Consider the following 23,824-nt stretch of genomic DNA (forward strand, 5'->3'; position numbering starts at 1 on the left):
TCAGTGTGTGCAGTGTATGTATCAGTGTGTGTAGTCTATGTATCAGTGTGTGCAGTGTGTGTATCAGTGTGTGTAGCCTGTGTATCAGTGTGTGCAGTGTATGTATCAGTGTGTGCAGTGTGTGTATCAGTGTGTGTAGTGTGTGTATCAGTGTGTGCAGTGTATGTATCAGTGTGTGTGATCTATGTATCAGTGTGTGCAGTGTATGTATCAGTGTGTGTTGTGTATGTTTCAGTGTGTGTAGTGTATGTATCAGTGTGTGCAGTGTATGTATCAGTGTGTGCAGTGTATGTATCAGTGTGTGTAGTGTATCAGTGTGTGCAGTGTATGTATCAGTGTGTGCAGTGTATGTATCAGTGTGTGCAGTGTATGTATCAGTGTGTGTAGTGTATGTATCAGTGTGTGCCGTCTGTGTATCAGTGTGTGCAGTGTGTGTATCAGTGTGTGCAGTGTGTGTCAGTGTGTGCAGTCTGTGTATCAGTGTGTGCAGTGTGTGTATCAGTGTGTGTAGTGTATGTATCAGTGTGTGCAGTGTGTGTATCAGTGTGTGTAGTCTATGTATCAGTGTGTGCAGTGTGTGTATCAGTGTGTGCAGTGTGTGTATCAGTGTGTGTAGTGTGTGTATCAGTGTGTGTAGTGTGTGTATCAGTGTGTGTAGTGTATGTATCAGTGTGTGCAGTGTATCAGTGTATGTATCAGTGTGTGCAGTGTGTGTATCAGTGTGTGTAGTCTATGTATCAGTGTGTGCAGTGTGTGTATCAGTGTGTGCAGTCTGTGTATCAGTGTGTGCAGTGTGTGTATCAGTGTGTGTAGTGTATGTATCAGTGTGTGCAGTGTGTGTATCAGTGTGTGTAGTCTATGTATCAGTGTGTGCAGTGTGTGTATCAGTGTGTGCAGTGTGTGTATCAGTGTGTGTAGTGTGTGTATCAGTGTGTGTAGTGTGTGTATCAGTGTGTGTAGTGTGTGTATCAGTGTGTGTAGTGTATGTATCAGTGTGTGCAGTGTATGTATCAGTGTGTGCAGTGTATGTATCAGTGTGTGTAGTCTATGTATCAGTGTGTGCAGTGTGTGTATCAGTGTGTGTAGCCTGTGTATCAGTGTGTGCAGTGTATGTATCAGTGTGTGCAGTCTATGTATCAGTGTGTGTAGTGTGTGTATCAGTGTGTGCAGTGTATGTATCAGTGGGTGTGATCTATGTATCAGTGTGTGCAGTGTATGTATCAGTGTGTGTAGTGTATGTTTCAGTGTGTGTAGTGTATGTATCAGTGTGTGCAGTGTATGTATCAGTGTGTGCAGTGTATGTATCAGTGTGTGTAGTGTATCAGTGTGTGCAGTGTATGTATCAGTGTGTGCAGTGTATGTATCAGTGTGTGCAGTGTGTGTATCAGTGTGTGTAGTGTGTGTTTCAGTGTGTGCAGTGTATGTATCAGTGTGTGCAGTGTATGTATCAGTGTGTGTAGTCTATGTATCAGTGTGTGCAGTGTGTGTATCAGTTTGTGTAGCCTGTGTATCAGTGTGTGCAGTGTATGTATCAGTGTGTGCAGTGTGTGTATCAGTGTGTGTAGTGTGTGTATCAGTGTGTGCAGTGTATGTATCAGTGTGTGTGATCTATGTATCAGTGTGTGCAGTGTATGTATCAGTGTGTGTAGTGTATGTTTCAGTGTGTGTAGTGTATGTATCAGTGTGTGCAGTGTATGTATCAGTGTGTGCAGTGTATGTATCAGTGTGTGTAGTGTATCAGTGTGTGCAGTGTATGTATCAGTGTGTGCAGTGTATGTATCAGTGTGTGCAGTGTGTGTATCAGTGTGTGTAGTGTGTGTTTCAGTGTGTGTAGTGTATGTATCAGTGTGTGCCGTCTGTGTATCAGTGTGTGCAGTGTGTGTATCAGTGTGTGCAGTGTGTGTATCAGTGTGTGCAGTCTGTGTATCAGTGTGTGCAGTGTGTGTATCAGTGTGTGTAGTGTATGTATCAATGTGTGCAGTGTGTGTATCAGTGTGTGTAGTCTATGTATCAGTGTGTGCAGTGTGTGTATCAGTGTGTGCAGTTTGTGTATCAGTTTGTGTAGTGTGTGTATCAGTGTGTGTATCAGTGTGTGTAGTGTGTGTATCAGTGTGTGTAGTGTATGTATCAGTGTGTGCAGTGTATCAGTGTATGTATCAGTGTGTGCAGTGTGTGTATCAGTGTGTGTAGTCTATGTATCAGTGTGTGCAGTGTGTGTATCAGTGTGTGTAGTGTATGTATCAGTGTGTGCAGTGTATGTATCAGTGTGTGTAGTGTGTGTATCAGTGTGTGTAGTGTGTGTATCAGTGTGTGCAGTGTATGTATCTGTGTGTGTAGTGTGTGTATCAGTGTGTGTAGTGTGTGTATCAGTGTGTGCAGTGTATGTATCAGTGTGTGCAGTGTATGTATCAGTGTGTGCAGTCTGTGTATCAGTGTGTGTAGTGTATGTATCAGTGTGTGTAGTCTATGTATCAGTGTGTGCAGTGTATGTATCAGTGTGTGCAGTGTATGTATCAGTGTGTGTAGTGTGTGTATCAGTGTGTGTAGTGTGTGTATCAGTGTGTGTAGTCTGTGTATCAGTGTGTGCAGTGTATGTATCAGTGTGTGCAGTGTGTGTATCAGTGTGTGTAGTGTGTGTATCAGTGTGTGCAGTGTGTGTATCAGTGTGTGCAGTGTATGTATCAGTGTGTGCAGTGTATGTATCAGTGTGTTTAGTCTATGTATCAGTGTGTGTAGTGTATGTATCAGTGTGTGTAGTCTATGTATCAGTGTGTGCAGTGTATGTATCAGTGTGTGTAGTCTATGTAACAGTGTGTGCAGTGTATGTATCAGTGTGTGCAGTGTATTTATCAGTGTGTGTAGTGTATGTATCAGTGTGTGCAGTGTATGTATCAGTGTGTGCAGTGTATGTATCAGTGTGTGCAGTGTATGTATCAGTGTGTGTAGTCTATGTATCAGTGTGTGCAGTGTGTGTATCAGTGTGTGTAGCCTGTGTATCAGTGTGTGCAGTGTATGTATCAGTGTGCGCAGTGTGTGTATCAGTGTGTGTAGTGTGTGTATCAGTGTGTGCAGTGTATGTATCAGTGTGTGTGATCTATGTATCAGTGTGTGCAGTGTATGTATCAGTGTGTGTAGTGTATGTTTCAGTGTGTGTAGTGTATGTATCAGTGTGTGCAGTGTATGTATCAGTGTGTGCAGTGTATGTATCAGTGTGTGTAGTGTATCAGTGTGTGCAGTGTATGTATCAGTGTGTGCAGTGTATGTATCAGTGTGTGCAGTGTGTGTATCAGTGTGTGTAGTGTGTGTTTCAGTGTGTGTAGTGTATGTATCAGTGTGTGCCGTCTGTGTATCAGTGTGTGCAGTGTGTGTATCAGTGTGTGCAGTGTGTGTATCAGTGTGTGCAGTCTGTGTATCAGTGTGTGCAGTGTGTGTATCAGTGTGTGTAGTGTGTGTATCAGTGTGTGCAGTGTATGTATCAGTGTGTGCAGTGTGTGTATCAGTGTGTGTAGTCTATGTATCAGTGTGTGTATCAGTGTGTGCAGTGTGTGTATCAGTGTGTGTAGTGTGTGTATCAGTTTGTGTAGTGTGTGTATCAGTGTGTGTAGTGTGTGTATCAGTGTGTGTAGTGTATGTATCAGTGTGTGCAGTGTATCAGTGTATGTATCAGTGTGTGCAGTGTGTGTATCAGTGTGTGTAGTCTATGTATCAGTGTGTGCAGTGTGTGTATCAGTGTGTGCAGTGTGTGTATCAGTGTGTGTAGTGTATGTATCAGTGTGTGCAGTGTATGTATCAGTGTGTGTAGTGTGTGTATCAGTGTGTGTAGTGTGTGTATCAGTGTGTGCAGTGTATGTATCTGTGTGTGTAGTGTGTGTATCAGTGTGTGTATCAGTGTGTGCAGTGTATGTATCAGTGTGTGCAGTGTATGTATCAGTGTGTGCAGTCTGTGTATCAGTGTGTGTAGTGTATGTATCAGTGTGTGTAGTCTATGTATCAGTGTGTGCAGTGTATGTATCAGTGTGTGCAGTGTATGTATGTATCAGTGTGTGTATCAGTGTGTGTAGTGTGTGTATCAGTGTGTGTAGTCTGTGTATCAGTGTGTGCAGTGTGTGTATCAGTGTGTGTAGTGTGTGTATCAGTATGTGCAGTGTGTGTATCAGTGTGTGCAGTGTATGTATCAGTGTGTGCAGTGTATGTATCAGTGTGTGCAGACTATGTATCAGTGTGTGTAGTGTATGTATCAGTGTGTGTAGTGTATGTATCAGTGTGTGCAGTGTATGTATCAGTGTGTGTAGTGTATGTATCAGTGTGTGCAGTGTGTGTATCAGTGTGTGCAGTGTGTGTATCAGTGTGTGTAGTGTATGTATCAGTGTGTGCAGTCTGTGTATCAGTGTGTGTAGTGTATGTATCAGTGTGTGTAGTGTGTGTATCAGTGTGTGTAGTGTGTGTATCAGTGTGTGCAGTCTGTGTATCAGTGTGTGCAGTGTGTGTATCAGTGTGTGTAGTGTATGTATCAGTGTGTGCAGTGTGTGTATCAGGGTGTGTAGTGTATGTATCAGTGTGTGTAGTGTGTGTATCTGTGTGTGTAGTGTGTGTATCAGTGTGTGCAGTCTGTGTATCAGTGTGTGCAGTGTGTGTATCAGTGTGTGCAGTGTGTGTATCAGTGTGTGTAGTGTGTGTATCAGTGTGTGTAGTGTGTGTATCAGTGTGTGTAGTGTATGTATCAGTGTGTGTAGTGTATGTATCAGTGTGTGCAGTCTGTGTATCAGTGTGTGCAGTGTATGTATCAGTGTGTGTAGTGTATGTATCAGTGTGTGCAGTGTATGTATCAGTGTGTGTAGTGTGTGTATCGGTGTGTGCAGTGTGTGTATCAGTGTGTGCAGTGTGTGTATCAGTGTGTGTAGTGTATGTATCAGTGTGTGCAGTCTGTGTATCAGTGTGTGTAGTGTATCAGTGTGTGCAGTGTGTGTATCAGTGTGTGTAGTGTGTGTATCAGTGTGTGTAGTGTATGTATCAGTGTGTGCAGTTTATGTATCAGTGTGTGTAGTGTATGTATCAGTGTGTGCAGTGTATCAGTGTGTGCAGTGTATGTATCAGTGTGTGCAGTGTGTGTATCAGTGTGTGCAGTGTATGGATCAGTGTGTGCAGTGTGTGCAGTGTATGGATCAGTGTGTGCAGTGTATGGATCAGTGTGTGTAGTGTATGTATCAGTGTGTGTAGTGTATGTATCAGTGTGTGTAGTGTATGTATCAGTGTGTGCAGTGTATCAGTGTGTGTAGTGTATGTATCAGTGTGTGTAGTGTATGTATCAGTGTGTGCAGTCTATGTATCAGTGTGTGCAGTGTATGTATCAGTGTGTGCAGTGTGTGTATCAGTGTGTGTAGTGTATGTATCAGTGTGTGCAGTCTATGTATCAGTGTGTGCAGTGTGTGTATCAGTGTGTGCAGTCTATGTATCAGTGTGTGTAGTGTATGTATCAGTGAGTGCAGTGTATGTATCAGTGTGTGCAGTGTATGTATCAGTGTGTGCAGTGTATGTATCAGTGTGTGCAGTGTATGTATCAGTGTGTGTAGTCTATGTATCAGTGTGTGCAGTGTATGTATCGTTGTGTGCAGTGTGTGTATCATTGTGTGCAGTGTATGTATCAGTGTGTGCAGTGTATGTATCAGTGTGTGCAGTGTCTGTATCAGTGTGTGCAGTGTGTGCAGTGTATGTATCAGTGTGTGCAGTGTGTGTATCAGTGTGTGCAGTGTATGGATCAGTGTGTGCAGTGTATGGATCAGTGTGTGCAGTGTATGTATCAGTGTGTGTAGTCAATGTATCAGTGTGTGTAGTGTATGGATCAGTGTGTGCAGTGTATGTATCAGTGTGTGCAGTGTGTGTTTCAGTGTGTGTAGTGTATGTATCAGTGTGTGCAGTGTATGTATCAGTGTGTGCAGTGTATGTATCAGTGTGTGCAGTGTGTGTATCAGTGTGTGCAGTGTGTGCAGTGTGTGTATCAGTGTGTGTAGTGTATGTATCAGTGTGTGCAGTGTGTGTATCAGTGTGTGCAGTGTGTGTATCAGTGTGTGCAGTGCATGGATCATTGTGTGCAGTGTATGGATCAGTGTGTGCAGTGTATGTATCAGTGTGTGCAGTGTATGTATCAGTGTGTGCAGTGTGTGTATCAGTGTGTGCAGTGTATGTATCAGTGTGTGCAGTGTAAGTATCAGTGTGTGCAGTGTATGGATCAGTGTGTGCAGTGTATGGATCAGTGTGTGCAGTGTATGGATCAGTGTGTGTAGTGTATGGATCAGTGTGTGTAGTGTGTGTATCAGTGTGTGCAGTGTGTATCAGTGTGTGCAGTGTGTGTATCAGTGTGTGCAGTGTGTGTATCAGTGTGTGCAGTGTATGTAGCAGTGTGTGCAGTGTGTGTATCAGTGTGTGCAGTGCGTGTATCAGTGTGTGCAGTGTGTGTTTCAGTGTGTGTAGTGTGTGTATCAGTGTGTGTATCAGCGTGTGCAGTGTGTGTATCAGCGTGTGCAGTGTGTGTATCAGTGTGTGTAGTGTATGTATCAGTGTGTGTAGTGTATGTATCAGTGTGTGCAGTCTATGTATCAGTGTGTGTAGTCTATGTATCAGTGTGTGTAGTGTGTGTATCAGTGTGTGTAGTGTAAGTATCAGTGTGTGTAGTCTATGTATCAGTGTGTGTAGTGTGTGTATCAGTGTGTGCAGTGTGTGTATCAGTGTGTGCAGTGTATGTATCAGTGTGTGCAGTGTATGTATCAGTGTGTGCAGTCTATGTATCAGTGTGTGTAGTGTGTGTGCAGTGTATGTATCAGTGTGTGTAGTGTATGTATCAGTGTGTGCAGTCTATGTATCAGTGTGTGTAGTGTGTGTTTCAGTGTCTGTAGTGTATGTATCAGTGTGTGCAGTGTATGTATCAGTGTGTGTAGTGTGTGTATCAGTGTGTGCAGTGTATGTATCAGTGTGTGCAGTGTATGTATCAGTGTGTGTAGTGTGTGTATCAGTGTGTGTAGTGTGTGTATCAGTGTGTGCAGTGTATGTATCAGTGTGTGCAGTGTATGTATCAGTGTGTGTAGTGTGTGTATCAGTGTGTGCAGTGTATGTATCAGTGTGTGTAGTGTATGTATCAGTGTGTGCAGTCTATGCATCAGTGTGTGTAGTGTGTGTTTCAGTGTGTGTAGTGTATGTATCAGTGTGCAGTCTATGTATCAGTGTGTGTAGTGTATGTATCAGTGTGTGCAGTGTATGTATCTGTGTGTAGTGTATGTATCAGTGTGTATAGTGTATCAGTGTGTGCAATGTATGTATCAGTATGCGCAGTGTATCAGTGTGTGCAGTGTATGTATCAGTGTGTGTAGTGTATGTATCAGTGTGTGTAGTGTATCAGTGTGTGCAGTGTATGTATCAGTGTGTGCAGTGTATCAGTGTGTGCAGTGTATGTATCAGTGTGTGCAGTGTATGTATCAGTGTGTGTAGTGTATGTATCAGTGTGTGCAGTGTATGTATCAGTGTGTGTAGTGTGTGTATCAGTGTGTGCAGTCTGTGTATCAGTGTGTGCAGTGTGTGTATCAGTGTGTGTAGTGTGTGTATCAGTGTGTGTAGTGTGTATATCAGTGTGTGCAGTCTGTGTATCAGTGTGCGCAATGTGTGTATCAGTGTGCGTAGTGTATGTATCAGTGTGCTTAGTGTGTGTATCAGTGTGTGCAGTCTGTGTATCAGTGTGTGCAGTGTATGTATCAGTGTGTGCAGTGTATGTATCAGTGTGTGCAGTGTGTGTATCAGTGTGTGCAGTGTGTGTATCAGTGTGTGCAGTGTATGTATCAGTGTGTGCAGTGTATGTATCAGTGTGTGTAGTGTGTGTATCAGTGTGTGCAGTGTGTGTATCAGTGTGTGTAGTGTATGTATCAGTGTGTGCAGTGTATGGATCAGTGTGTGCAGTGTATGGATCAGTGTGTGCAGTGTATGGATCAGTGTGTGTAGTGTATGGATCAGTGTGTGTAGTGTATGTATCAGTGTGTGTAGTGTGTGTATCAGTGTGTGCAGTTTGTATCAGTGTGTGCAGTGTGTGTATCAGTGTGTGTATCAGTGTGTGCAGTGTATGTATCAGTGTGTGCAGTGTGTGTATCAGTGTGTGCAGTGTGTGTATCAGTGTGTGCAGTGTGTGTATCAGTGTGTGTATCAGCGTGTGCAGTGTGTGTATCAGTGTGTGTAGTGTATGTATCAGTGTGTGTAGTGTATGTATCAGTGTGTGCAGTCTATGTATCAGTGTGTGTAGTCTATGTATCAGTGTGTGTAGTGTGTGTATCAGTGTGTGTAGTGTATGTATCAGTGTGTGCAGTCTATGTATCAGTGTGTGTAGTGTGTGTATCAGTGTGTGCAGTGTGTGTATCAGTGTGTGCAGGGTATGTATCAGTGTGTGCAGTGTATGTATCAGTGTGTGCAGTGTATGTATCAGTGTGTGTAGTGTATGTATCAGTGTGTGCAGTCTATGTATCAGTGTGTGTAGTGTGTGTGCAGTGTATGTATCAGTGTGTGTAGTGTATGTATCAGTGTGTGTAGTGTGTGTTTCAGTGTGTGTAGTGTATGTATCAGTGTGTGCAGTGTATGTATCAGTGTGTGTAGTGTGTGTATCAATGTGTGCAGTGTATGTATCAGTGTGTGTAGTGTATGTATCAGTGTGTGCAGTCTATGTATCAGTGTGTGTAGTGTGTGTTTCAGTGTTTGTAGTGTATGTATCAGTGTGTGCAGTGTATGTATCAGTGTGTGTAGTGTGTGTATCAGTGTGTGCAGTGTATGTATCAGTGTGTGTAGTGTGTGTATCAGTGTGTGCAGTGTATGTATCAGTGTGTGTAGTGTGTGTATCAGTGTGTGCAGTGTATGTATCAGTGTGTGTAGTGTATGTATCAGTGTGTGCAATCTATGCATCAGTGTGTGTAGTGTGTGTTTCAGTGTGTGTAGTGTATGTATCAGTGTGTGCAGTCTATGTATCAGTGTGTGTAGTGTATGTATCAGTGTGTGCAGTGTATGTATCAGTGTGTGTAGTGTATGTATCAGTGTGTGTAGTGTATCAGTGTATGCAGTGTATGTATCAGTGTGTGCAGTGTATGTATCAGTGTGTGTAGTGTATGTATCAGTGTGTGTAGTGTATCAGTGTGTGCAGTGTATGTATCAGTGTGTGTAGTCTATGTATCAGTGTGTGCAGTGTATGTATCAGTGTGTGAAGTGTATGTATCAGTGTGTGTAGTGTATGTATCAGTGTGTGCAGTGTGTGTATCAGTGTGTGCAGTGTATGTATCAGTGTGTGTAGTGTATGTATCAGTGTGTGTAGTGTATCAGTGTGTGCAGTGTATGTATCAGTGTGTGCAGTGTATCAGTGTGTGCAGTGTATGTATCAGTGTGTGCAGTCTATGTATCAGTGTGTGTAGTCTATGTATCAGTGTGTGCAGTGTATGTATCAGTGTGTGCAGTGTATGTATCAGTGTGTGTAGTGTATGTATCAGTGTGTGTAGTGTATGTATCAGTGTGTGCAGTGTATGTATCAGTGTGTGTAGTGTATGTATCAGTGTGTGCAGTGTATGTATCAGTGTGTGTAGTGTGTGTATCAGTGTGTGCAGTGTGTATCAGTGTGTGCAGTGTGTGTATCAGTGTGTGTATCAGTGTGTGCAGTGTATGTATCAGTGTGTGCAGTGTGTGTATCAGTGTGTGCAGTGTGTGTATCAGTGTGTGCAGTGTGTGTATCAGTGTGTGTAGTGTGTGTATCAGTGTGTGTAGTGTGTGTATCAGTGTGTGTAGTGTATGTATCAGTGTGTGTAGTGTATGTATCAGTGTGTGCAGTCTATGTATCAGTGTGTGTAGTCTATGTATCAGTGTGTGTAGTGTGTGTATCAGTGTGTGTAGTGTATGTATCAGTGTGTGCAGTCTATGTATCAGTGTGTGTAGTGTGTGTATCAGTGTGTGTAGTGTGTGTATCAGTGTGTGCAGGGTATGTATCAGTGTGTGCAGTGTATGTATCAGTGTGTGCAGTGTATGTATCAGTGTGTGTAGTGTATGTATCAGTGTGTGCAGTCTATGTATCAGTGTGTGTAGTGTGTGTGCAGTGTATGTATCAGTGTGTGTAGTGTATGTATCAGTGTGTGCAGTCTATGTATCAGTGTGTGTAGTGTGTGTTTCAGTGTGTGTAGTGTATGTATCAGTGTGTGCAGTGTATGTATCAGTGTGTGTAGTGTGTGTATCAGTGTGTGCAGTGTATGTATCAGTGTGTGTAGTGTGTGTATCAGTGTGTGTAGTGTATGTATCAGTGTGTACAGTGTATGTATCAGTGTGTGTAGTGTGTGTATCAGTGTGTGTAGTCTATGTATCAGTGTGTGCAGTGTATGTATCAGTGTGTGTAGTGTGTGTATCAGTGTGTGCAGTGTATGTATCAGTGTGTGTAGTGTATGTATCAGTGTGTGCAGTCTATGCATCAGTGTGTGTAGTGTGTGTTTCAGTGTGTGTAGTGTATGTATCAGTGTGTGCAGTCTATGTATCAGTGTGTGTAGTGTATGTATCAGTGTGTGCAGTGTATGTATCAGTGTGTGTAGTGTATGTATCAGTGTGTGTAGTGTATCAGTGTATGCAGTGTATGTATCAGTGTGCGCAGTGTATCAGTGTGTGCAGTGTATGTATCAGTGTGTGTAGTGTATGTATCAGTGTGTGTAGTGTATGTATCAGTGTGTGTAGTGTATCAGTGTGTGCAGTGTATGTATCAGTGTGTGCAGTGTATCAGTGTGTGCAGTGTATCAGTGTGTGCAGTGTATGTATCAGTGTGTGCAGTCTATGTATCAGTGTGTGTAGTCTATGTATCAGTGTGTGCAGTGTATGTATCAGTGTGTGTAGTGTATGTATCAGTGTGTGTAGTGTATGTATCAGTGTGTGCAGTGTATGTATCAGTGTGTGTAGTGTATGTATCAGTGTGTGCAGTGTATGTATCAGTGTGTGTAGTGTGTGTATCAGTGTGTGCAGTCTGTGTATCAGTCTGTGCAGTGTGTGTATCAGTGTTTGTATCAGTGTGTGTAGTGTGTGTATCAGTGTGTGCAGTCTGTGTATCAGTGTGCGCAGTGTGTTTATCAGTGTGCGTAGTGTATGTATCAGTGTGCGTAGTGTGTGTATCAGTGTGCGCAGTGTGTGTATCAGTGTGCGCAGTCTGTGTATCAGTGTGCGCAGTGTGTGTATCAGTGTGCGTAGTGTATGTATCAGTGTGCGTAGTGTGTGTATCAGTGTGTGCAGTCTGTGTATCAGTGTGTGCAGTGTGTGTATCAGTGTGTGTAGTGTGTGGATCAGTGTGTGCAGTGTGTGTATCAGTGTGTGTAGTGTGGGTATCAGTGTGTGCAGTCTGTGTATCAGTGTGTGCAGTGTATGTATCAGTGTGTTCAGTGTATGTATCAGTGTGTGCAGTGTATGTATCAGTGTGTGCAGTGTATGTATCAGTGTGTGCAGTCTATGTATCAGTGTGTGCAGTGTATGTATCAGTGTGTGTATCAGTGTGTGCAGTGTATGTATCAGTGTGTGGAGTCTATGTATCAATGTGTGTAGTGTATGTATCAGTGTGTGCAGTGTGTGTATCAGTGTGTGCAGTGTGTGTATCAGTGTGTGCAGTGTATCAGTGTGTGTAGTGTATGTATCAGTGTGTGTAGTGTATGTATCAGTGAGTGCAGTGTGTGTATCAGTGTGTGCAGTGTATGTATCAGTGTGTGTAGTGTATCAGTGAGTGCAGTGTATGTATCAGTGTGTGCAGTGTATGTATCAGTGTGTGTAGTGTGTGTATCAGTGTGTGCAGTCTGTGTATCAGTGTGAGCAGTCTATGTATCAGTGTGTGCAGTGTGTGTATCAGTGTGTGTAGTGTGTGTATCAGTGTGTGTAGTGTGTGTATCAGTGTGTGCAGTCTGTGTATCAGTGTGTGCAGTGTATGTATCAGTGTGTGTAGTGTATGTATCAGTGTGTGCAGTGTATGTATCAGTGTGTGCAGTGTATGTATCAGTGTGTGTAGTCTATGTATCAGTGTGTGCAGTGTATGTATCGTTGTGTGCAGTGTGTGTATCATTGTGTGCAGTGTATGTATCAGTGTGTGCAGTGTATGTATCAGTGTGTGCAGTGTATGTATCAGTGTGTGCAGTGTGTGCAGTGTATGTATCAGTGTGTGCAGTGTGTGTATCAGTGTGTGCAGTGTATGGATCAGTGTGTGCAGTGTATGGATCAGTGTGTGCAGTGTATGTATCAGTGTGTGTAGTCTATGTATCAGTGTGTGTAGTGTATGGATCAGTGTGTGCAGTGTATGTATCAGTGTGTGTAGTGTGTGTTTCAGTGTGTGTAGTGTATGTATCAGTGTGTGCAGTGTATGTATCAGTGTGTGCAGTGTATGTATCAGTGTGTGCAGTGTGTGTATCAGTGTGTGCAGTGTGTGCAGTGTGTGTATCAGTGTGTGTAGTGTATGTATCAGTGTGTGCAGTGCATGGATCAGTGTGTGCAGTGTATGGATCAGTGTGTGCAGTGTATGTATCAGTGTGTGCAGTGTATGTATCAGTGTGTGCAGTGTGTGTATCAGTGTGTGCAGTGTATGTATCAGTGTGTGCAGTGTGTATCAGTGTGTGCAGTGTGTGTATCAGTGTGTGCAGTGTGTGTATCAGTGTGTGCAGTGTATGTATCAGTGTGTAGTGTGTGTATCAGTGTGTGTAGTGTATGGATCAGTGTGTGTAGTGTGTGTATCAGTGTGTGCAGTGTGTATCAGTGTGTGCAGTGTGTGTATCAGTGTGTGCAGTGTGTGTATCAGTGTGTGCAGTGTATGTATCAGTGTGTAGTGTGTGTATCAGTGTGTGTAGTGTATGTATCAGTGTGTGCAGTGTGTGTATCAGTGTGTGCAGTCTGTGTATCAGTGTGTGCAGTGTGTGTATCAGTGTGTGTAGTGTATGTATCAGTGTGTGTGACGTGCCCCCTGGGCCAGTGTTGTTTGGGGGATACCCGGAGCCGGATCAGATGGGGGTTGTAGTCTCCGAGTGGCGGTGACCCGGTCCGTGCCCAGGGTGTCAAGCTCAGTGTGTGGCAGTCCTACAGATGTTACTGGATGTTCTTTAGTGTCGACTACGCCACCCGTTGATTTGCGGTCACTACGGCCGCCGCTGCAGCAGGGTCCACTGAGGCTGGTGGTGTGTGTGCAGCTCAGGTAGTATAACCCCCAACGGGAGGGGTATAGCCTCAGGGGGTCAGTTGCAGAGGATGGTGGTTGTGGAGGTGCAGTGAGGATGGTAATGAAACTCAGAGTCGGGCTGTGCAGTTCAGGGTTTTACTTACTGCTTTTGTGTTGGTCACTCCGGCCTTGAGTGACCACCCGAGCCGTGCTGCGTCCACCAGGTCCTGGACTCGGCCAACCCCCAGGTGATTCTGGAGCGTGTTCCTGAGCTCCCTTTCTGACTTGTCCTTCTCTCTGGCCTTCCCCACCAGGGATCCACCTAAGTCCGGCTCCCTCGGGCCTCTTGTTGGTAAACCCTTGTCTCTGGGTTCCCTGACCCTATTCTTGGTGTGCCTTCCGGGTGGATTTGGTGGGTGGTCGTGGCAGATCCTGCCCACGACCTCCGGTCTCTGGCTAAGGATTAGTGCCCTCCACCAGCTTGGGATCCGGTACCCTTGTGCCAACTCTTCACCCTCTGGTCTAATTTTGGGTTCTTGGAGTTCCCTCTTCTCCCCCTCTGGGTCCTTCTTTCTCCTCTCTCTCTCTCTTGGCCTTGGAGCTGGCTGAGCTGCTCTGCTTGTCGGACCAAACCTCTACAAAAGACCCTGTTCTAAGATGGTTCCCACCTTATATACTCCCTCTATGTGTGAGCTCAGGTGACCAGCACCCAATGAGCTCCTAGCATTACCCAGACTGCTCCCCCTATCTGCCCCTACACTACTGGGATGTTCCACCCCCCTCCCACTCCAGCCAGGGACAGACACTGTCGTACCTGCACATTTCTCTAGTGGGAGTACCATTGGTCTGTCCCCCGGAAATGGGATGTATGTAGTGCATGCAGCCTACTGAGCTCAGTTCCACACTCCATCCTTACCCGGGAGTGGAATACCACACCTCTGGCTTGAGGCGAAATACCCCTGTAGCAGCCGAATCCTCAGGGTGCTACATTCCCCCCTGGTAAATCACAGCACGTCCTCGGGCTGTAAGATACAAAAACATCCAAAACATACAATTTTTTTTTTTCTCATAAACATAAACATATAAAACATCACATAAAACTTTTCATAAAAACTCTTCATAAATAACGTCCTTGTAAACACTCTTGCTCCTCCGGCCACGGTGCAACTTGTGACCGGGAAAAGCGCGACAGTCTCTTTAAGAAAAACAACAGTTTACTATAAAACCGGTAGGGGGCGCCTTAGGAAGCGCAACTATATACAAGGGGAATATGGCCGCTCTCAGTCCTCGGCCAGGTAATGGGAATAGGGACACACGGGTTAAACAGTTCACTCTTGTCCCAACGGGGACTTATTTAAAGCAGCAACAGTTCACTGTACCCCGATGGGTAACTATTTACAGTCTCTTTACCGTACTTTAACGACGGCGTCCTCCTGCTCCTTCTTTGGATTTAGACCCGTCCGGGTCCTCCTGCTCCTCCTCACACCGCAGCTCCTCCTCCGTCAGGCGATGTACATGGAGGGCGTAGGGTCCTTTGGCACACTTGTGCCGGGTGAAGGTGACCTCGTCCCCTACGTACAGGTCACGACCTCTGTGTCCCTCCGGCAGATGGCTTTCTACGTCTCTGCGTGTGACAAAGACGTCGCCGGGGGTATGATGGTCTTTTATGAAGCCCCACCCATGCTGCAGGTTGAATTTAATCACAGTCCCGGTGGTACGGGGACCATGAGCTGCACGGGGGTTCCTCCTGGTCCGGCTCTTCTGCTCCGCGCTCCTTATCTGTGCTTGCTGTTCCCGGACCCGCCTCTCTCTCCGCTCCTTCTCGAAGACCTCGAGCTGCTGGCGGCAGCACTCTGCACGCTCCGCTGCGGCCGCTCGAGTCTCCTGAGTGAACCCCATGAGGTCTCCTCCGGTGGGGTCCCACTCAAACTGTGCCTCCTCTAGCGGGGGCTGGGTCCTCCTGACGGGCTTCGGAACCGGAATCAGGGGTTCATCTAGGGGTCTTTCTTTCCGGAGTCGGGGATGGTGAAACTCCGGTGGCCATATGAAGGGCTGCCCATCCGGGCACGTATGCTGGGCGAACAGGTCCTCACCCAGGTGCGGTACTTTAGGTGTTATGGGCGCTGTGGTGGTAGCGGCGCCCGGGTTGACCAGGCCTTGCGACCAGGCTTGGGGCACGCTAAAGGAAAAGGGCACCGTAAGAACGGCGGCGCCCGTGGTTACTCGGCCCTGCGACCAGGCTGGTAGCTCCGCGGAGGTAGGGGGCGCTGTTGGAATGGCGGCGCCCGGGGGTACTAGGCCTTGCGACCAGGCCGATGGTATTTCCTGCTTTGCCGCGCTCAGGGTCGAAGCGCGTGACGTCACAGGGGTCGCGGCCGCGGTTTCCGGTTGAGGCCTAGTCTGCGGCGGTGACGATGCAGCGATGGGCACGGCAGGGGGAATTTCGGGCTCTGCGACGGGGAGCTGGGGCAGGTACGCGGTTTCCCGGCTCGGGGTAGAGACGTCCCCTTTACCTGCCTCCGTCCGTTCGGCTCCCTTCTCGGCGCCGTCTCCGGCCTTGAGTCCTCCTGCACCATCCTCAGAGGCGGTCTGTCTCCTCGTCTCGGGTGGCGTGCTCCGCTGACGGGTTCCGGTCTGCTGGGCCATCTCTCGGCTCCACTCCGCCAACGTCTCTCGCTGCACCCGGGCCATCCTCCGTGCGAGGCCCTCCAGCGCAGTCTGTGCACACTCCCGGTCTCGGGGGAGCTGTGCCAGGACCTCCACTAGGCCTAGTGGGGTTGTGGCTTGTAGCAGGCTCCTGACCACTGGGTCGGTGCTGCCTGACTCTCCCTCCATCTCCGGGTAGGCTCTCTCTGGACTCCTCTCCAGACTTCTTGTCTCCGGGTGCGCTCTCTCCAGACTGCTCCAGGCGACACCCATCTTTGCTCTCTTGTTCTGTCTCCGCCCACATTGAGGGTGGTCCAGGGGCAACTTAGTGATTGTCAGTTCCAGGGGCAGTTCTCTCACGCTGATGGACATCTCCAGCATCACAGTCTCTGTTGGTGGGCGCGGTTTCCGCTTTTGGCGCCATTCTTCGACCTGGCCCACGATGGGAGGTGGCCTCTTGCCACCCTCTGGCACGCCCATAATGGCGTCCGCTCTTCCAAGGCGGGAAATCTTTGGAAATGGCGGGAATCGTCTCCCAGTGGCGGGAAACTCCATGGATGGCGGGAAAAAGCTGCAAATGGCGGACAACCGGCGGGAAACGACCTGTGATGGGGTCCGTTGGCGGGGACCCTCCGGAATCGGCGGGAGACTTCTTTTTACGGTACAGATAAACTTTTCTTCAGGCACGCAGTACCCGGTGGTTGCGGGCACGTGATCCTGCCGACTACGCCAAAGTTGACGCGCCCCCTGGGCCAGTGTTGTTTGGGGGATACCCGGAGCCGGATCAGATGGGGGTTGTAGTCTCCGAATGGCGGTGACCCGGTCCGTGCCCAGGGTGTCAAGCTCAGTGTGTGGCAGTCCTACAGATGTTACTGGATGTTCTTTAGTGTCGACTACGCCACCCGTTGATTTGCGGTCACTACGGCCGCCGCTGCAGCAGGGTCCACTGAGGCTGGTGGTGTGTGTGCAGCTCAGGTAGTATAACCCCCAACGGGAGGGGTATAGCCTCAGGGGGTCAGTTGCAGAGGATGGTGGTTGTGGAGGTGCAGTGAGGATGGTAATGAAACTCAGAGTCGGGCTGTGCAGTTCAGGGTTTTACTTACTGCTTTTGTGTTGGTCACTCCGGCCTTGAGTGACCACCCGAGCCGTGCTGCGTCCACCAGGTCCTGGACTCGGCCAACCCCCAGGTGATTCTGGAGCGTGTTCCTGAGCTCCCTTTCTGACTTGTCCTTCTCTCTGGCCTTCCCCACCAGGGATCCACCTAAGTCCGGCTCCCTCGGGCCTCTTGTTGGTAAACCCTTGTCTCTGGGTTCCCTGACCCTATTCTTGGTGTGCCTTCCGGGTGGATTTGGTGGGTGGTCGTGGCAGATCCTGCCCACGACCTCCGGTCTCTGGCTAAGGATTAGTGCCCTCCACCAGCTTGGGATCCGGTACCCTTGTGCCAACTCTTCACCCTCTGGTCTAATTTTGGGTTCTTGGAGTTCCCTCTTCTCCCCCTCTGGGTCCTTCTTTCTCCTCTCTCTCTCTCTTGGCCTTGGAGCTGGCTGAGCTGCTCTGCTTGTCGGACCAAACCTCTACAAAAGACCCTGTTCTAAGATGGTTCCCACCTTATATACTCCCTCTATGTGTGAGCTCAGGTGACCAGCACCCAATGAGCTCCTAGCATTACCCAGACTGCTCCCCCTATCTGCCCCTACACTACTGGGATGTTCCACCCCCCTCCCACTCCAGCCAGGGACAGACACTGTCGTACCTGCACATTTCTCTAGTGGGAGTACCATTGGTCTGTCCCCCGGAAATGGGATGTATGTAGTGCATGCAGCCTACTGAGCTCAGTTCCACACTCCATCCTTAACCGGGAGTGGAATACCACACCTCTGGCTTGAGGCGTAATACCCCTGTAGCAGCCGAATCCTCAGGGTGCTACATGTGCAGTCTGTGTATCAGTGTGTGCAGTGTATGTATCAGTGTGTTCAGTGTGTGTATCAGTGTGTGTAGTGTATGTATCAGTGTGTGCAGTCTATGTATCAGTGTGTGCAGTGTATGTATCAGTGTGTGCAGTGTGTGTATCAGTGTGTGTATCAGTGAGTGCAGTGTATGTATCAGTGTGTGCAGTGTGTGTATCAGTGTGTGTAGTGTATGTATCAGTGTGTGTAGTGTATGTATCAGTGTGTGCAGTGTATGTATCAGTGAGTGCAGTGTATGTATCAGTGTGTGCAGTGTGTGTATCAGTGTGTGTAGTGTGTGTATCAGTGTGTGTATCAGTGTGTGTAGTGTATGTATCAGTGTGTGTAGTGCATGTATCAGTGTGTGTAGTGTATGTATCAGTGTGTGCAGTGTATGTATCAGTGTGTGCAGTGTGTGTATCAGTGTGTGTAGTGTGTGTATCAGTGTGTGTAGTGTATGTATCAGTGTGTGTAGTGTATGTATCAGTGTGTGTAGTGTATGTATCAGTGTGTGCAGTGTATGTATCAGTGAGTGCAGTGTATGTATCAGTGTGTGTAGTGTATGTATCAGTGTGTGCAGTGTATGTATCAGTGTGTGTAGTGTGTGTATCAGTGTGTGCAGTCTGTGTGTAGTGTATGTATCAGTGTGTGTAGTGTGTGTATCAGTGTGTGCAGTCTGTGTATCAGTGTGTGTAGTGTGTGTATCAGTGTGTGTAGTGTATGTATCAGTTTGTGCAGTCTGTGTATCAGTGTGTGCAGTGTGTGTATCAGTGTGTGTAGTGTGTGTATCAGTGTGTGTAGTGTGTGTATCAGTGTGTGCAGTGTATGTATCAGTGTGTAGTGTATGTATCAGTGTGTGCAGTGTATGTATCAGTGTGTGCAGTGTATCAGTGTGTGCAGTGTATGTATCAGTGTGTGCAGTGTATCAGTGTGTGTAGTGTATGTATCAGTGTGTAGTGTATGTATCAGTGTGTGCAGTGTATGTATCAGTGTGTGCAGTGTATGTATCAGTGTGTAGTGTATGTATCAGTGTGTGCAGTGTATGTATCAGTGTGTGCAGTGTATCAGTGTGTGTAGTGTATGTATCAATGTGTGTAGTGTATCAGTGTGTGCAGTGTATGTATCAGTGTGTGCAGTGTATGTATCAGTGAGTGCAGTGTATGTATCAGTGTGTGCAGTGTGTGTATCAGTGTGTGTAGTGTGTGTATCAGTGTGTGTATCAGTGTGTGTAGTGTATGTATCAGTGTGTGTAGTGCATGTATCAGTGTGTGTAGTGTATGTATCAGTGTGTGCAGTGTATGTATCAGTGAGTGCAGTGTATGTATCAGTGTGTGCAGTGTGTGTATCAGTGTGTGTAGTGTGTGTATCAGTGTGTGTAGTGTATGTATCAGTGTGTGTAGTGTATGTATCAGTGTGTGTAGTGTATGTATCAGTGTGTGCAGTGTATGTATCAGTGAGTGCAGTGTATGTATCAGTGTGTGTAGTGTATGTATCAGTGTGTGCAGTGTATGTATCAGTGTGTGTATCAGTGTGTGCAGTCTGTGTGTAGTGTACGTATCAGTGTGTGTAGTGTGTGTATCAGTGTGTGCAGTCTGTGTATCAGTGTGTGCAGTGTGTGTATCAGTGTGTGTAGTGTGTGTATCAGTGTGTGTAGTGTATGTATCAGTTTGTGCAGTCTGTGTATCAGTGTGTGCAGTGTGTGTATCAGTGTGTGTAGTGTGTGTATCAGTGTGTGTAGTGTGTGTATCAGTGTGTGCAGTGTATGTATCAGTGTGTAGTGTATGTATCAGTGTGTGCAGTGTATGTATCAGTGTGTGCAGTGTATCAGTGTGTGCAGTGTATGTATCAGTGTGTGCAGTGTATCAGTGTGTGTAGTGTATGCATCAGTGTGTAGTGTATGTATCAGTGTGTGCAGTGTATGTATCAGTGTGTAGTGTATGTATCAGTGTGTGCAGTGTATGTATCAGTGTGTGCAGTGTATCAGTGTGTGTAGTGTATGTATCAATGTGTGTAGTGTATCAGTGTGTGCAGTGTATGTATCAGTGTGTGCAGTGTATCAGTGTGTGTAGTGTATGTATCAATGTGTGTAGTGTATCAGTGTGTGTAGTGTATGTATCAGTGTGTGTAGTGTGTGTATCAGTGTGTGCAGTCTGTGTATCGGTGTGTGCAGTGTGTGTATCAGTGTGTGTAGTGTGTGTATCAGTGTGTGTAGTGTGTGTATCAGTGTGTGTATCAGTGTGTGTAGTATATGTATCAGTGTGTGTATCAGTGTGTGTAGTATATGTATCAGTGTGTGTATCAGTGTGTGTAGTGTGTGTATCAGTGTGTGTAGTGTATGTATCAGTGTGTGTATCAGTGTGTGTAGTATATGTATCAGTGTGTGTATCAGTGTGTGCAGTGTATGTATCAGTGTGTGTAGTGTGTGTATCAGTGTGTGTAGTCTGTGTATCAGTGTGTGCAGTGTGTGTATCAGTGTGTGCAGTCTGTGTATCAGTGTGTTCAGTGTGTGTATCAGTGTGTGTAGTGTATGTATCAGTGTGTGCAGTCTATGTAGCAGTGTGTGCAGTGTGTGTATCAGTGTGTGTAGTGAATGTATCAGTGTGTGCAGTGTATGTATCAGTGTGTGCAGTCTATGTATCAGTGTGTGTAGTGTATCAGTGTGTGCAGTGTATCAGTGTGTGCAGTGTGTGTATCAGTGTGTGCAGTGTGTGTATCAGTGTGTGTAGTGTATATATCAGTGTGTGCAGTGTGTGTATCAGTGTGTGCAGTCTATGTATCAGTGTATCAGTGTGTGCAGTGTGTGTATCAGTGTGTGCAGTGTGTGTATCAGTGTGTGTAGTGTATATATCAGTGTGTGCAGTGTATGTATCAGTGTGTGCAGTGTATGTATCAGTGTGTGTAGTGTATGTATCAGTGTGTGCAGTGTATGTATCAGTGTGTGTAGTGTGTGTATCAGTGTATGCAGTGTGTGTATCAGTGTGTGTAGTGAATGTATCAGTGAGTGCAGTGTATGTATCAGTGTGTGTAGTGAATGTATCAGTGTGTGCAGTCTATGTATCAGTGTGTGTAGTGTATCAGTGTGTGCAGTGTATCAGTGTGTGCAGTGTGTGTATCAGTGTGTGCAGTGTGTGTATCAGTGTGTGTAGTGTATATATCAGTGTGTGCAGTGTGTGTATCAGTGTGTGCAGTGTGTGTATCAGTGTGTGAAGTGTGTGTATCAGTGTGTGTAGTGTATGTATCAGTGTGTGCAGTGTATGTATCAGTGTGTGCAGTGTATGGATCAGTGTGTGCAGTGTATGGATCAGTGTGTGCAGTGTATGGATCAGTGTGTGTAGTGTATGGATCAGTGTGTGTAGTGTATGTATCAGTGTGTGCAGTGTGTGTATCAGTGTGTGTAGTGTATGTATCAGTGTGTGTAGTGTATGTATCAGTGTGTGCAGTGTATGTATCAGTGTGTGCAGTGTGTGTATCAGTGTGTGTAGTGTATGTATCAGTGTGTGCAGTGTGTGTATCAGTGTGTGTAGTGTGTGTATCAGTGTGTGCAGTGTATGGATCAGTGTGTGCAGTGTATGGATCAGTGTGTGTAGTGTATGTATCAGTGTGTGCAGTGTATGGATCAGTGTGTGCAGTGTATGGATCAGTGTGTGCAGTGTATGGATCAGTGTGTGCAGTGTATGGATCAGTGTGTGCAGTTTATGGATCAGTGTGTGTAGTGTATGTATCAGTGTGTGCAGTGTGTGTATCAGTGTGTGCAGTGTGTGTATCAGTGTGTGTAGTGTATGTATCAGTGTGTGCAGTGTATGTATCAGTGTGTGTAGTGTATGTATCAGTGTGTGCAGTGTATGTATCAGTGTGTGTAGTGTATGTATCAGTGTGTGTAGTGTATCAGTGTGTGCAGTTTATGTATCAGTGTGCGCAGTGTATCAGTGTGTGCAGTGTATGTATCAGTGTGTGTAGTGTATGTATCAGTGTGTGTAGTGTATCAGTGTGTGCAGTGTATGTATCAGTGTGTGCAGTGTATCAGTGTGTGCAGTGTATGTATCAGTGTGTGCAGTCTATGTATCAGTGTGTGTAGTCTATGTATCAGTGTGTGCAGTGTGTGTATCAGTGTGTGCAGTGTATGTATCAGTGTGTGCAGTGTATGTATCAGTGTGTGCTGTGTATGTATCAGTGTGTGTAGTGTATGTATCAGTGTGTGCAGTGTATGAATCAGTGTGTGTAGTGTATGTATCAGTGTGTGTAGTGTATGTATCAGTGTGTGTAGTGTGTGCAGTCTGTGTATCAGTGTGTGCAGTGTGTGTATCAGTGTGTGTAGTGTGTGTATCAGTGTGTGTAGTGTGTGTATCAGTGTGTGCAGTCTGTGTATCAGTGTGCGCAGTGTGTGCATCAGTGTGTGCAGTCTGTGTATCAGTGTGTGCAGTGTGTGTATCAATGTGTGTAGTGTGTGTATCAGTGTGTGCAGTCTGTGTATCAGTGTGTGCAGTGTATGTATCAGTGTATGTATCAGTGTGTGCAGTGTATGTATCAGTGTGTGTAGTGTATCTATCAGTGTGTGTAGTGTATGTATCAGTGTGTGCAGTGTATGTATCAGTGTGTGCAGTCTATGTATCAGTGTGTGCAGTCTTTGTATCAGTGTGTGCAGTCTTTGTATCAGTGTGTGCAGTGTGTTATCAGTGTGTGTATCAGTGTGTGCAGTGTATGTATCAGTGTGTGCAGTGTATGTATCAGGGTGTGTATCAGTGTGTGCAGTGTATGTATCAGTGTGTGCAGTCTATGTATCAGTGTGTGTAGTGTATGTATCAGTGTGTGCAGTGTGTGTATCAGTGTGTGCAGTGTGTGTATCAGTGTGTGCAGTGTATCAGTGTGTGTAGTGTATGCATCAGTGTGTGTAGTGTATGTATCAGTGAGTGCAGTGTGTGTATCAGTGTGTGCAGTGTGTGTATCAGTGTGTGTAGTGTATGTATCAGTGTGTGCAGTGTATGTATCAGTGTGTGTAGTGTATGTATCAGTGTGTGCAGTGTATGTATCAGTGTGTGTAGTGTATGTATCAGTGTGTGCAGTGTATGTATCAGTGTGTGCAGTGTATGTATCAGTGTGTGTAGTGTGTGTATCAGTGTGTGCAGTCTGTGTATCAGTGTGTGCAGTGTGTGTATCAGTGTGTGTACTGTGTGTATCAGTGTGTGCAGTCTGTATCAGTGTGTGTATCAGTGTGTGTAGTGTATCAGTGTGTGTAGTGTGTGTATCAGTGTGTGCAGTCTGTGTATCAGTGTGTGTATCAGTGTGTGTAGTGTATGTATCAGTTTGTGTAGTGTGTGTATCAGTGTGTGCAGTTTGTGTATCAGTGGTTGCAGTGTGTGTATCAGTGTGTGTAGTGTGTGTATCAGTGTGTGTATCAGTTTGTGCAGTGTGTGTATCAGTGTGTGTATCAGTGTGTGTAGTGTGTGTATCAGTATGTGCAGTGTATGTATCAGTGTATAGTGTATGTATCAGTGTGTGCAGTGTATGTATCAGTGTGTGCAGTGTATCAGTGTGTGCAGTGTATGTATCAGTGTGTGTAGTGTATGTATCAATGTGTGTAGTGTATCAGTGTGTGCAGTGTATGTATCAGTGTGTGCAGTGTATCAGTGTGTGTAGTGTATGTATCAGTGTGTGTATCAGTGTGTGCAGTCTGTGTATCAGTGTGTGCAGTGTGTGTATCAGTGTGTGTAGTGTGTGTATCAGTGTGTGTAGTGTGTGTATCAGTGTGTGCAGTGTGTGTATCAGTGTGTGTAGTGTGTGTATCAGTGTGTGTAGTGTGTGTATCAGTGTGTATAGTGTATGTATCAGTGTGTGCAGTGTGTGTATCAGTGTGTGTAGTGTATGTATCAGTGTGTGTAGTGTGTGTAGTCTGTGTATCAGTGTGTGCAGTGTGTGTATCAGTGTGTGCAGTCTGTGTATCAGTGTGTTCAGTGTGTGTAGTGTATGTATCAGTGTGTGTAGTGTATGTATCAGTGTGTGCAGTCTATGTAGCAGTGTGTGCAGTGTGTGTATCAGTGTGTGTATCAGTGAGTGCAGTGTATGTATCAGTGTG

Source organism: Phyllobates terribilis, unplaced genomic scaffold (genome assembly GCF_046119375.1).
Source record: "Phyllobates terribilis strain yellow unplaced genomic scaffold, ASM4611937v1 Scaffold_7__3_contigs__length_470593459, whole genome shotgun sequence".
NCBI classification, from domain to species: Eukaryota; Metazoa; Chordata; class Amphibia; order Anura; family Dendrobatidae; genus Phyllobates; species Phyllobates terribilis.